The following is an 11,580-nucleotide window of genomic DNA, read 5'->3' as shown; positions in this document are numbered from 1 at the left end:
CCAGCACCAAGAGCAAGACCAAGCCCAGGTCCTCATAGTCCTTGCATTACTGCTCCTCGCCGTCGCAGATCCTGCGGCTCCTCGGCTGCGACTGCTTCCTTCTGATTTTGCTGCGGCTGCTGTGGTGGCCTTTGTACTCGATTTAGTTTCGGGCCGAAAAACTTTTGCCGTCTGCCAATACAAGAGTAATTATCGGAAATGCGGTCTAGACGTAATCCCGGCTAATGAGCAGTTACAAGTTGCTTCAAGTGTCGCCCCGTACAAATTGAAATACAACATACAACGTTGAGTTAGTGGCCGTGTTCGTGGCTGTGGGATATGTCAAAATATGAACTGTCGTGGCATTAATACAGCGACTGCAGCTGACAGACCGACGACGGCAACTTCTAGTGAAATCTACTACAATTTCGCCCCCCTTTCACCAAACTAAAGGATAGGAGGAGTCGGCGTACTGACAGCTGATTGATGCATTTTGCAATTATTTTTGACGCTGCCAGCGAGCTGAGATTGAAAACTTGTCAGTTGCATTGACGGCAAGTGCGGAAAATGCCGAAAAATCACATAAACGATGCGACAACGATATAGGTTTGTCAACAAGATTTATCAGTTCGAAAGCGGAAAATGAATTGTCTAACTTCAATTTAAAGCCTTGCATTTTCTACCTAAATATTTAAAGAAAATGATACATGAGTTTAGAGGCACAAAGGAAAAAGTTAAAAGTTTTTGGGAATATTCTACTTAAATGTAAATCTTTTGTGGAAGCATAAGTAGTTTTAATAAATCAGTTGTTTAACTTTCTGACTCCACTTACTACCTGAATTGTCATCACTTCGCTGGCCAAAGGCAAAGAAGGACCCAAAGGGAATTTCAGCACATGCCTGAACAATTTTTATTTGCCACATTTTATCTACATCGAAACTTTGGCGTAACAAAAGATTAGCAAAGTTATGCCAAAAGAGCGAAACTTGTTCTTCCTGGCGATATTTTCAGTTCTTATTTTTTTTCTTTTTTACCCCGCATTACCTTGGCCGGTTACAGTTTTTCCCTGGCCAATTCTTCGCTGCTCGCAGGTTGGTAGTGGTGGAAAATGCATAGAATTCAACTAATTAAGACGCTGGGCGAGGAAAAGCGAGGAAGAGGATGAACTGAGAGGAAAGTGTGCGAGAGATCTTATCGTTTGTGCTGAGGTGCTGAAAAATATTAGAAAGTTTCACTGCCTCAGAGGAAACTTTTGCCTTTGACCAGCGGCAGGAATAAAGTACGCAAATGACAGCAAATCCTCAGGACACTGAAGACGATGACGAAGGGTAGGTGAAGGGGAAGCGCACTGCAATTTGCAGCATAAAAATAAATTGGCTAGGGATCAAGCTCGAACTTAAAGAGCCCGGAAAAGCGCAGGTGCCTGGTTAGATTGGTGAATGTGGGAGTGGGAGTGGGAGTGTGGGAGTAAATGGTGGCTAGATGCAAATTGCTTAGTTTTATGGCTTTGGCTGCAGCTAATCGAAGTGAAGCCAATGAAAGGTAATAAGAGTTCTCCAAGTGCAGTCGTAGTTGTCGGAAATAAATTGCAATTGAAGCTGGCCCCGGCATATACTTGATTTTATTCGACCCGAGACGACGACAGTGATAGATAATTGAGTGGCAAAGTGAGTGGAGAATTGATGTACGGCTTCATTGTATTTATTAGATACGTTGCACACACACACACACACATTTTACACCAGCCAAATTGATTACCGCAAATGGCCCAACTGCAGCTTTAACTGGATTTTAAATTGCATTCGCCCCCTCTGCAACTTTTCCATTCAGTGGATGCAGTGAATGTAAGCCGTTTGTAAGCCGAGCAAGAAATGTGCCATCCCTTTTCGGTATAATTAAGTATTTACTTTCACTTTGCCGTCCGCAGGGTGTGGGCCTTGGCTATGGATGTAGCTGAGACAGGAAGCGGAAATGCGATGCGATGCGATGCGATGCGGCAGGGAAATCAAGAAGCACAAGCCATCCGAGCACCGACATGAAAACTAAGCGAAAAAGCAATTAGAGCTAAACAATGGCAGCCAAGGGGACGATGGGGTGTAGGGACGAAAGGACGAAAGGACCAAGGGACGAAGGGACGAAGGGTTTGGGGCAAAACGATGCTGTCTCTGCAAACTTGATATTGTGGGGCTGCCATGTGTAAAATGCAGGCGAGCACGAAAATCCCAGTGGGGAGTTGGCAATAAAAGTAGCGTGTGCATATTTCAGGCAAAAATGCAACATAAAAACATTAAACAAATGCCAGACGACGATGCCGAAGAAGAAGTGGAACCAAACACAGATGCAGTTCGTACATTTACTTCATATGTCCCCACTTGCATAACGTATACGACCCGTTTGCCGCTGCGATAAGTGTGACAAACTGACATGGCTCTCCGAGTTGCTCAACAGCCGATCCCAGGCTCGTTATTTGATATGAATTTTGCAATTTACACTGACAATTTTCTAAAACCGCCAGCAGGCTCGCCTTTTGCGTGCAACGTGGCGTATTCGTAATTATGCTTTTGCCAACGGCTACATCACAAGAAGCCACGGTTGTAGTAACTTCAAAGCTACAATCTGAAAGCTAAGCGGCCCCAGGTGCAACGAACTTTGATTAACCCATTTGCCGCTGGTGTGTGCGACTCAAAACACACACACACACACACAGAGAAAACCAGAAAACTGCACTAAACTGGGACATTTTGTGACCAGAGGATCGGGATCGCGCATTTGGTGGCTTTCCTATCAAAGACTAATTAAAAACTTTGGCCAATGCCAAAAGCACAAAAAAAGTAGAAAAAAAAACGCTTACCATGTGCAAAGTTTTGTCATTTGAAAATTTAAACAAAAAGCTGAGGCAGCCAGCGGCAGCAACAACAACTGCAACAAGTGCTGCTGCTGCTGCTGCTGCTGCTGCTGCTCCACTGCCGCCACTTCCTTTGCCACAGTGGCAACTTTGAAATTAATAAATTATTCATGATAAATGAAAGTTTCGCGAGTTTCTCCTCATGGCTAGGGGAAATTTTCGTTGAACTTTTGCCGAAAGAGCCAGTAACTGAAATCAATGCGAGTGCAGGGCGCTTTAAAATCAATAAAGTTCGCATGCGGAGTAAATAAAATAGAACAGCTTTATGTTCGATTCACTGGGCCGGGGAATACTGCAATTGTTGGCCGAAATTCAAGAATGGATATGTCAATCAGAACGCGCCGTTAAGCAGCATAATCAAGCTGGCAATGGTTTTTTTTAGCCATTTACTTTGCTCGCTCTGCCATCGCTTTTTTATGACTTGCAAACGGAGCCAATACAATTTTTTTGCAACTTATGTAAAGTCAGTACAGGGTATCTATAGGCATTCGCAAACTTGATGAAGCTAACAAGATCAAGTATAAACTGAAGCTTTTCAGACTACAGAAACAAAATGTCACAAAAGTAAAGTAAAGTAAAGTAAATGCATTCCATCACTTTTTTAAGTGACTTGTCTTCATATATGAGCAATAAAGCCCATTGAATCCATTGGGTATGCGGTGACTCCACAGAGACTTTGATACTTTTGCCAGGTGCGGAACTTTTTAAAAACGTTGACATGAATAAATATAATAAATGCAGTTTACCACTTTAACAATTTGTCTGACGTCCGTGCACTTTTTTGGCCTCCACCTTGCGGAACGCTTGGTTTTGATTTTTTCTTATTTTTTTTGTCCCCGATTGGTGCGCGAATCGGGAGTGAAAAATGCATGTGGCACAAATGGCAATCAGCGACATTAATAAATAAAATCGTTGGTCTTTTGCCAACCGACAGTAATAACATGCACGGCACAAACAACAGAAATGAACAAACAAAATGCGATTTGGGCAGCGGGCGAACTACAAAAAAAAAACGAATTTGTTCACTGTTTGTTGTTTGATTTTTACTGTTTGTCGTTTGCCGTTTGCTGGCAAACAGAACTATGTCAGCATTTTTCATTATGTGCCAAATGGCAACGGAAAGGGAAAGGGCAATTGTTGTGTTGGATTTGGCATCATTTTTTCAAGGCGTCACTTGAGTGGACAGCCATCGAAATGTAATTACAACGCAGATAGCATATTTTAATTAAATTCTGAAAAATCAAAGGGCAGTCAGTTCAGCAAGTGCAGATGCAATTTCCAGTACTTCCGGTCTGACACTAGCCATCATCTCACGATGCTGCCAAATGGCTAATGGCAAATGGCTAATGGGTAATGGCAATCTATGTGGGGCAGAGCACACAAAGTTTTCTGAGCGGCTTACGTGGCGTATGCGCAACACAAAGCTGAGCAATTTAAATTGCAGCAAAAAGTGCCAGCACGTTGCTTTCTAATTTTAATTGTGGTAATGCGGTTTGCCGGCTTAAGCCCAAGCCAAATCCCCTTTTTTTGGGGGGGGGCAAAAACCCCTCGGCTTTTAGCAAGGGGCTCAGTTCAGGGCAACTCCGAACGGTAACCGCGCTGTTTGTCAAACAAATTAGCAAGCTGCCTAAGAACTTGCAGTAGTTTTGCAACTTTGCTACTTTGTTATTGCAGGGCAAACAATTTTGTGAAAATTTAATTAAACTTTCGCCGAGTGCTGCCACTTTAAAGGACACTTCCCTCAGCCGGAAAACAGGAATAAAGGCATCCACGTTGGCAGCCAGGATGCGATGGGCAATGAAAAAGGGCAGAAGCAAATAAAGACTGTGACAAAAATATGTCAAAATCAAGGCGACTTTTCCGGGCCATCGTACGTTGATCGATTGACTCGTTGCCCGAGCCCATTTCATTTCGGTACCAAATTGTTGGCAACATTTTTTAACTTTTATTGTTGCTGTCACTGGCAGAAGTAGCGGCGAAGAAGTACGTGTCTTTTCCACGCTCGCCACTCATCAATTTTCCGCCTCACCCACCCACAATGCAACCCACCGCCGCCAAAATGGCCAAAAAGGAAATGGAAAACGGTAAAACGGGAAACAAGAAGCGCAAAACGCAAAGCGAAAAGTGAAAAGCACGACAAACGGAAAACGGGGGAAAAGGGGAAAAGAAAAGCGCTGGAAAAAATTATGCTAGCCCCATTTGCAAACAAGCCACTCGACTGATGCTCAACAACTGCTGCAATTTCGGTTTATAGTCCTTGCTCCTGATCCTGCCAATGCTTCTGTTGCTGTTGCTGTTCCCTGCTCCTGTTTGTGTCCTGGCTGCAGGACGAGTGCATTTGCAGCTTAAACTCAATCAGCTGTAATTTGCACAATGCGGCACACAGCAAAAGGGGCTTACTGCCATCGAAACGATCCGGAGTGCATTAACCAGGAACGGGCCGGAGAACTACATAATGCCAGGCAATCGGGCAGCCCGACAATCCAACAGCCCAACAACCCAACAACCCAACTTCCCGATTGCCCAGTGGTCATCATCTTTGGTCTGGCAGAGTTTGATGGCTACCGCAGACACGCTGAGCTCGTGTGAGTCCAAAAGTCCAGAGTCCAAAAGTCCAGAGTCCAAAAGTCCAGAATCCAGAATACAGAGTCCAATGCTGAATGCCCACTCGTCTAGATAAACACACGGCTATCCGCTGGGTAGTTAATGATTATGCCAGATTTTCGGTTGCACTGACTGCACGTAATTTGCGTATTTTTTTAATGTCGATAATTCGGCAATAAATGCTTCATTTACCGGCAGCAAGTAGGCCAGTTGAGTTGATTTCAAGAGGCATTGCAAAATCACTGAATGAATCCACTTACACAGCCAGCAAACGATTGCAGCGCGTTGTAACACAATGTTATTATATGTAAATAAATTTATTCATACACACTTTTATTAAAGTTCATGATGTATGTGCATGTTAAATTATTTACCTTCAAATAATAGGCTTTTTTACTTAAGTACAGAAACCTGTTTAAAAATTCAAATGCGTTCGGTCCGTCATATTTTGCGAGTGTGTGTGTGTGTGGAAGTAAAGGATTTTAAATTTGCGTATGAGCACAAAAAGCGATTTCCAGCTTTTTGGTTTTACCATTAATAATTTAATGAGCTCCGCTTTTTGGCCGACGCCAGCAGTTGTTTAGCTTTGATTTCGCTTTCGTTTCGATTTGATTCTTACAAGCTGGTCACACACCACATTGTAATATCGCATATGCTGCAGATCCGGCGAAAACGAGTTTAGCTACCGGAAATGCCCATTTTCTGGCCGTTTTTGTTTTTTTTTTCGCTCAGGACCATTGTCACCTTATTTTTTTTTTGCTGGCCAAGAAGCTGCGAAGAAAAAGCGGAGCAAAAACAACTATCAGTGGCTTGTTGCCTTTTTATTGCGTGCCTTTTCCTTCTGTTTTTTTTTATATTTTTTTTTTGTATTTTTGCCGTTTTTTGATTTCTCAGCGTGTGTGAAGAGGGTAGCTTTTTATGCGTCCTGTCAACGCAGCAGTTTCCTTTCCTTTCCTTTCCTTGGGCTTCAGCTTGAGCTTGGGTCCTCGAAATCCCAGTGTCGGCTGACAGCCGGCTGTTGGCAGTTGCCAGTTGCCAGTTACCCAGTTACCCAGCTACCAGTTGGTAGTTGGCAGTTCCTGTTCCTGTTCCTGTAGCTGTTCCTCTTCCTGTTGCACCTAATCGCATAAATGTGCTGCCAATGAGTGGTCCTGCTGCATATTTCATAAGCCAAATGGGCCTGATGTTGCCGCCCACCTGGGAAGGCATGTCAAAGCAAGAGCTAACAGGATCAGCTGCTGGTTGGGTGCAGAGTAAAAAATATTAAGCTTTAAACAAAGGATATTTAGGAAGAAAAACATTAAATAATAATCTATACCTTCACCTATTTAAAATCACTTTGTTAGGTATATATAGAACTCAAAACTGTAGCTGTATCCAATCTGTTTGGTTGTAATAGGCTTATGCAAAAATCTCCTTTATTTCACACCTACCTATTCTTGCAGTGCATCTAAAAAGATACCGTATCTAGAGCTGCAGTCGTGCTGCAGATTTAAAGTTTTTAAGTTCCCTTGGCCATCATTTTGCCTGGACACATTGATGGGCCTCACCAGCTTACCTGACTACCCAACAAAGGCGCTTTGCAAGTGTGGCAAAAAAAGACAAAAAAAAAAAATAGTCGACAGGCGGAGGCAACTTATTTGGCAAAGGATTTGGCCTGGCTTAATGATAGTTTCAATTATCGCCCATGTCCCAGCTTTGTGCACCATTGCACATGGTACAGACCTCAGACCTCAGATTTCAGATTTCCAACCTCATGGCAAACAGGAGCAATGCGTTGGGGGGCCCTCAATGCTTGCTTATCATTTGGCCATAGTTCTGGACATCCTCCTGGGTTTGGCTCATTATGGCGGGAAGCCAGTTGGCGGCATTACACCACCCAACTCAGCCCCCTTATCCCCTTGCGTCTGGTCGTGTGACAATGGGGAAGTTATGGCTCAGCTGGAAAATGGTGAATCCTTTAAGGTTTCTAGCATGGATCACGGCTCACTGGCTCACTGGCTCATTGGCTCACTGGCGCTATCTTAAATCACTGCGTTGCTGGTGGAGAAACTGGACTGCTTCCGCTTTTCGACCATTTATTTAAGTTGCACTCAACACAAAGTAAAATCGGCTACATTTGATTGCCAGTTCTGGCTTTACTTTAGTAGCCTTTTGCCCATTGGCCATTCGCCCCTCGCAACTTTCGTTTCGTTTCGTTTCGTGCTCAGCGAAAGTTAGTCAATGCGCGCAATTTGCTAAAAATAAACAGAGTGGAAAAAAGTCAGTATGGGTGCGATATTGAAAGGAATGGGGAATGCCAAATGCTCTGAGGCATCGCAATCAAGCAGCTGAAAATCACCTTTAAATCGCTGGCTTTTCCACTTTTGCATAAGTGTTTTTTACCGCACTGGAAACCATAAAGGAGTAATATGCATTAATGGCAAAATGGCACTTTAAATTGCTTTTACTAAACTACAAAGTATATTTGAATTTCATATGAATATAAAACTAATAGGAAATTTACATTTGCATATCATATGCATTTCTAAAATGCACTCTGAAATTAATTGCCCAATATATTGTTTCATGATTTATAAATTCAGTAGGAATATGTCAATGAATATGGTAATATAGCCAGCTAATATTCATGAGTTTATAGTTAACCTTGATGGAGTTAAGCGAAAACCTTTAATGACTTCATATATCTTCTTGGAGCAGTTTGTAAATAAAAACGTACCCTTCCATTTCAGGGTATAATGAGGGCCATTGGTAACTTGAGTCTTTGCTACAAAGTGTTCTCCTTGCCATTTCTGCCTTTTTTTTTCATTTTTTTTTTTTATTTTGTCCCCTCTTCACTTCTGTTTGTACTGCGCTTTTGGCGGCAATACGGAAAGGAATCCCCGGAATTGGGAATCGAAGGCGGGACAGGGTCCAAAGTTCCTTCTTATGTCGAGTCGACTTTTGGCTGTTTGAGTTTTCATTTTTATGATATTGTAATATATTTGCTTTCAGCTCGTAATTGACATGGGTCGTTTGTTTGGCCAGCAGCTTGCAATGAATTCTTCCCTATTTTTCACTGCCTGAAAATTGATTTTGGCGGCGGGCATTTTATTCATTTTTTTCCATATTTTCTCTATATATATTTTTTTTTTTGCGTACCAAATTGGCCGCGCTTCGGTTACCTCAAAAGGTTGACTTGGGAAAGAGCTCAAGACGCTGTTTGTTCAGCTGCCAGTTCATTGGCAGTTTCTGGAAGCTTATTAAATTTTCTTGGCCTAACTTTGTAATGGCTTCATTTTTGTCTTTATTTTTCTCTGTTATTTTCTGGGAAACTCTGCTAGCTTTTTTGATGGCACACAATTTGCATGGGAAAAAGTCAGAACATCAAATCTCCGCTCACAATTCATAATCACGCCCCAAGGTGGCATCAAGCGAAATGAGTGTCGCATTTATGTGCTTGCCCGTAGAAATGCGTAGAAATGCGAGTGTGTATATGTGTGTGGAAAAATCAACTTTCTCCCGGAAGGCAGTGTCAAATTGATAATCATTTGGCGTCCCGAAAAGCTAAAGGAATTTTGGCAAAATATTAAGACGCATAAATTCAAATGCGAGCCAAGCCGCAAAAACTTATGAGGTACATAAAAAAGTTAGCCCTCGACAAATTAAAATACTTTCGGCTAAATACTTTGCAGAACAACTAACCCACAAGTATGCACATTAGTGTGAGTCCTGGGCGAATATCCTTGTGCTTTTGTGGTGCGTGTAAGTGTGTGTTGGTCTACGGTCGGTCCGTTGAAAGTTTTTGAGCGATTTTCAGTGGCTCAATGCGCTCACATTGGCCCATTTCTACGCAACTTGCCAAACAAATATAAAAATAAATTGTTGTAATAAAGCGCCAAGCCCACACAGACACACACACACACACACACACACACACACATAGAGAGTAGCTGAATCTGCGTGGCTTAGACTTTGGCTGTATCTTTTCTATTGCCACGTTGTTGAAATCTATTAGCCACATTTAGTGTGGCTCATAAAATTCTATTGCATCATTTGTTTCTGGTAACTGGTTGGGTTCCGGTCCTGCTACTGCTACTGCTACTGCCACTGCTACTCCTTTCAGCCACTTGCTCAAGGATCCTTTTCTGTTCTGGTTTTTCGCTTGAAGCACAAGTATTTCAAAACAAGTTTTCTTCTTTTGGCTGGCAAAACAATTTGCCGCGCTTTCGCACATCACTTCTTACTGCTGATAAGCAAATGAGTTTATGGACATCCAGGGGATTGTGCTCCCACATACATATAAACCCATTCATTGGGAACCCAACCCCACTGAACCCTTAAGTGCTATGAGTTACAGCCATTGCATGTAGCCTGTCCCATTGTCCTGACCTCCACTTTCCTACGAAGCAACAGTGATGCCGTCTAATTTGTTCAATCCCCTGCCTCGCACATGCTCTTCGTCCTCCTCCTCCTTCGTTGACGAGTTTTGTGGCCCGTTGGAAGCCAAAAGCCTTTTGGCCTAATGCGCTTCAAACTATGCAGCAGCACGCAAACTCAACAATTTCAACTCGGCCAGCAGCAATTTCCAATGATTTGCCATAAGTTTTGCATTAAAGCTAGTCCTGAAACGGCGCATGAATGTATAGTGGGGAATAGGAAGATGTAACCTAACATTATTCATATTATTCAAATTTTTTTATTCAAAATAGTGGCAACAATATAACAAAAATGTAATTATTACTGTCGCTTCAGAGGTTGTAAATTTGTAAAGTAATTACATATACCATTAAATGATTTTGAAAAGAATTAAATACTTAAAATAATATTTGTAAAAGAAACTTTTCAACTTAGTGACATTAATATGAATGAATTTGAGAGACTCTTGCTGAATGAGATCTAAGATCTATAGTTACTATTTGTCTTATAATAATATAAAATGTATTTATGGGCAAATAGCGGAACCCTATTGTTATGACCGCGTCTGTGGTATTCATACCCCGACCCCGATCGAAGCTGGTCAAATGGGGTTGAGGCTATCGATGGGCCTCGTTCATTGCCAATTCCATAGCCATAGACCATAGACCATAGACCATTGCCATAGACCATAGCCATTCCCTGGCCTATGCTGTGTGCCAAATGTCAATCACTTTGAAAATGTAGTCAAATCAACTGTCAAATAAGCGTTGCATTGCCCCACATGCGTGTGCTTGTGTGAGTGCGTGGTGTGTGTGTGTGCGTGGTGTGTGTGTGGTGTGTGCGCAGCACTCAACGGCAATTCAATTGAAATCAAATATGCAACAGCAATCGAGTTACCCAACGAGACGGTTGCCACGCCCTCTGCCTCCCTAACGCCCCCCCCCCTTCTCCTCCTGCTCCTCCGGGGAACTGCTATAAATGTTGCTTGGCGTGTTATGTAGGTGTTTGCAAGTATGTCACCATCATCACCCAGTTGGGGGCCAGGGGGCGGGAGGGGAGTGGCCACAGCAGTGTGCAAACAAACATTGTTGTAATTGCTGAAAGTGTGTCAAAATGACAGAGAACCCATGCGAGTGTTTGGAAACATTGAGCGAAGGAACCTGAAACTTCCTTGAATCCGAAGCCCAAATAGTTCGCCGAATTTCAATACCATTACCCCACTAAACACCTTCAATTGAGTTATAAATCCCAACTGTGCCTGTCTTACAAAAAGGCTTTAAATTATATATCAAACATTAAAAGATATGACAACTAATACATGATTTAATAATGGAAGCCATAGCGACTTAATTTAAAAATTGCTTCATTTTTATTGAATACTCTATGGATAGAACAACTAAGTTTCAGCATAAACCGCAATTCCCTAGAAATAACGACAGACATAAAAACACCTGGTCAACACCGCCACACACTCATACATTTATCCATGTACACACCTATAGATTATACCCTCATAGTCCACGCAGACACCGACACTGACAGACAGATCATTAGCAGGCAAGCGTAAAAAACGCTGATTAACGAGTCCTTGGGGAAAACAACAGGACTGCCGAGCGACTCGAACTAAACCGGCTGCCGGTCAAACCGAAGCGTCGGTGTCCTTGTTCCTCGGGCGTAGATTACAAACATAAATT

This window comes from Drosophila santomea, chromosome 3L (genome assembly GCF_016746245.2).
Source record: "Drosophila santomea strain STO CAGO 1482 chromosome 3L, Prin_Dsan_1.1, whole genome shotgun sequence".
Classification (NCBI taxonomy): Eukaryota; Metazoa; Arthropoda; class Insecta; order Diptera; family Drosophilidae; genus Drosophila; species Drosophila santomea.
Note: the sequence above shows the minus strand (reverse complement) of the source record.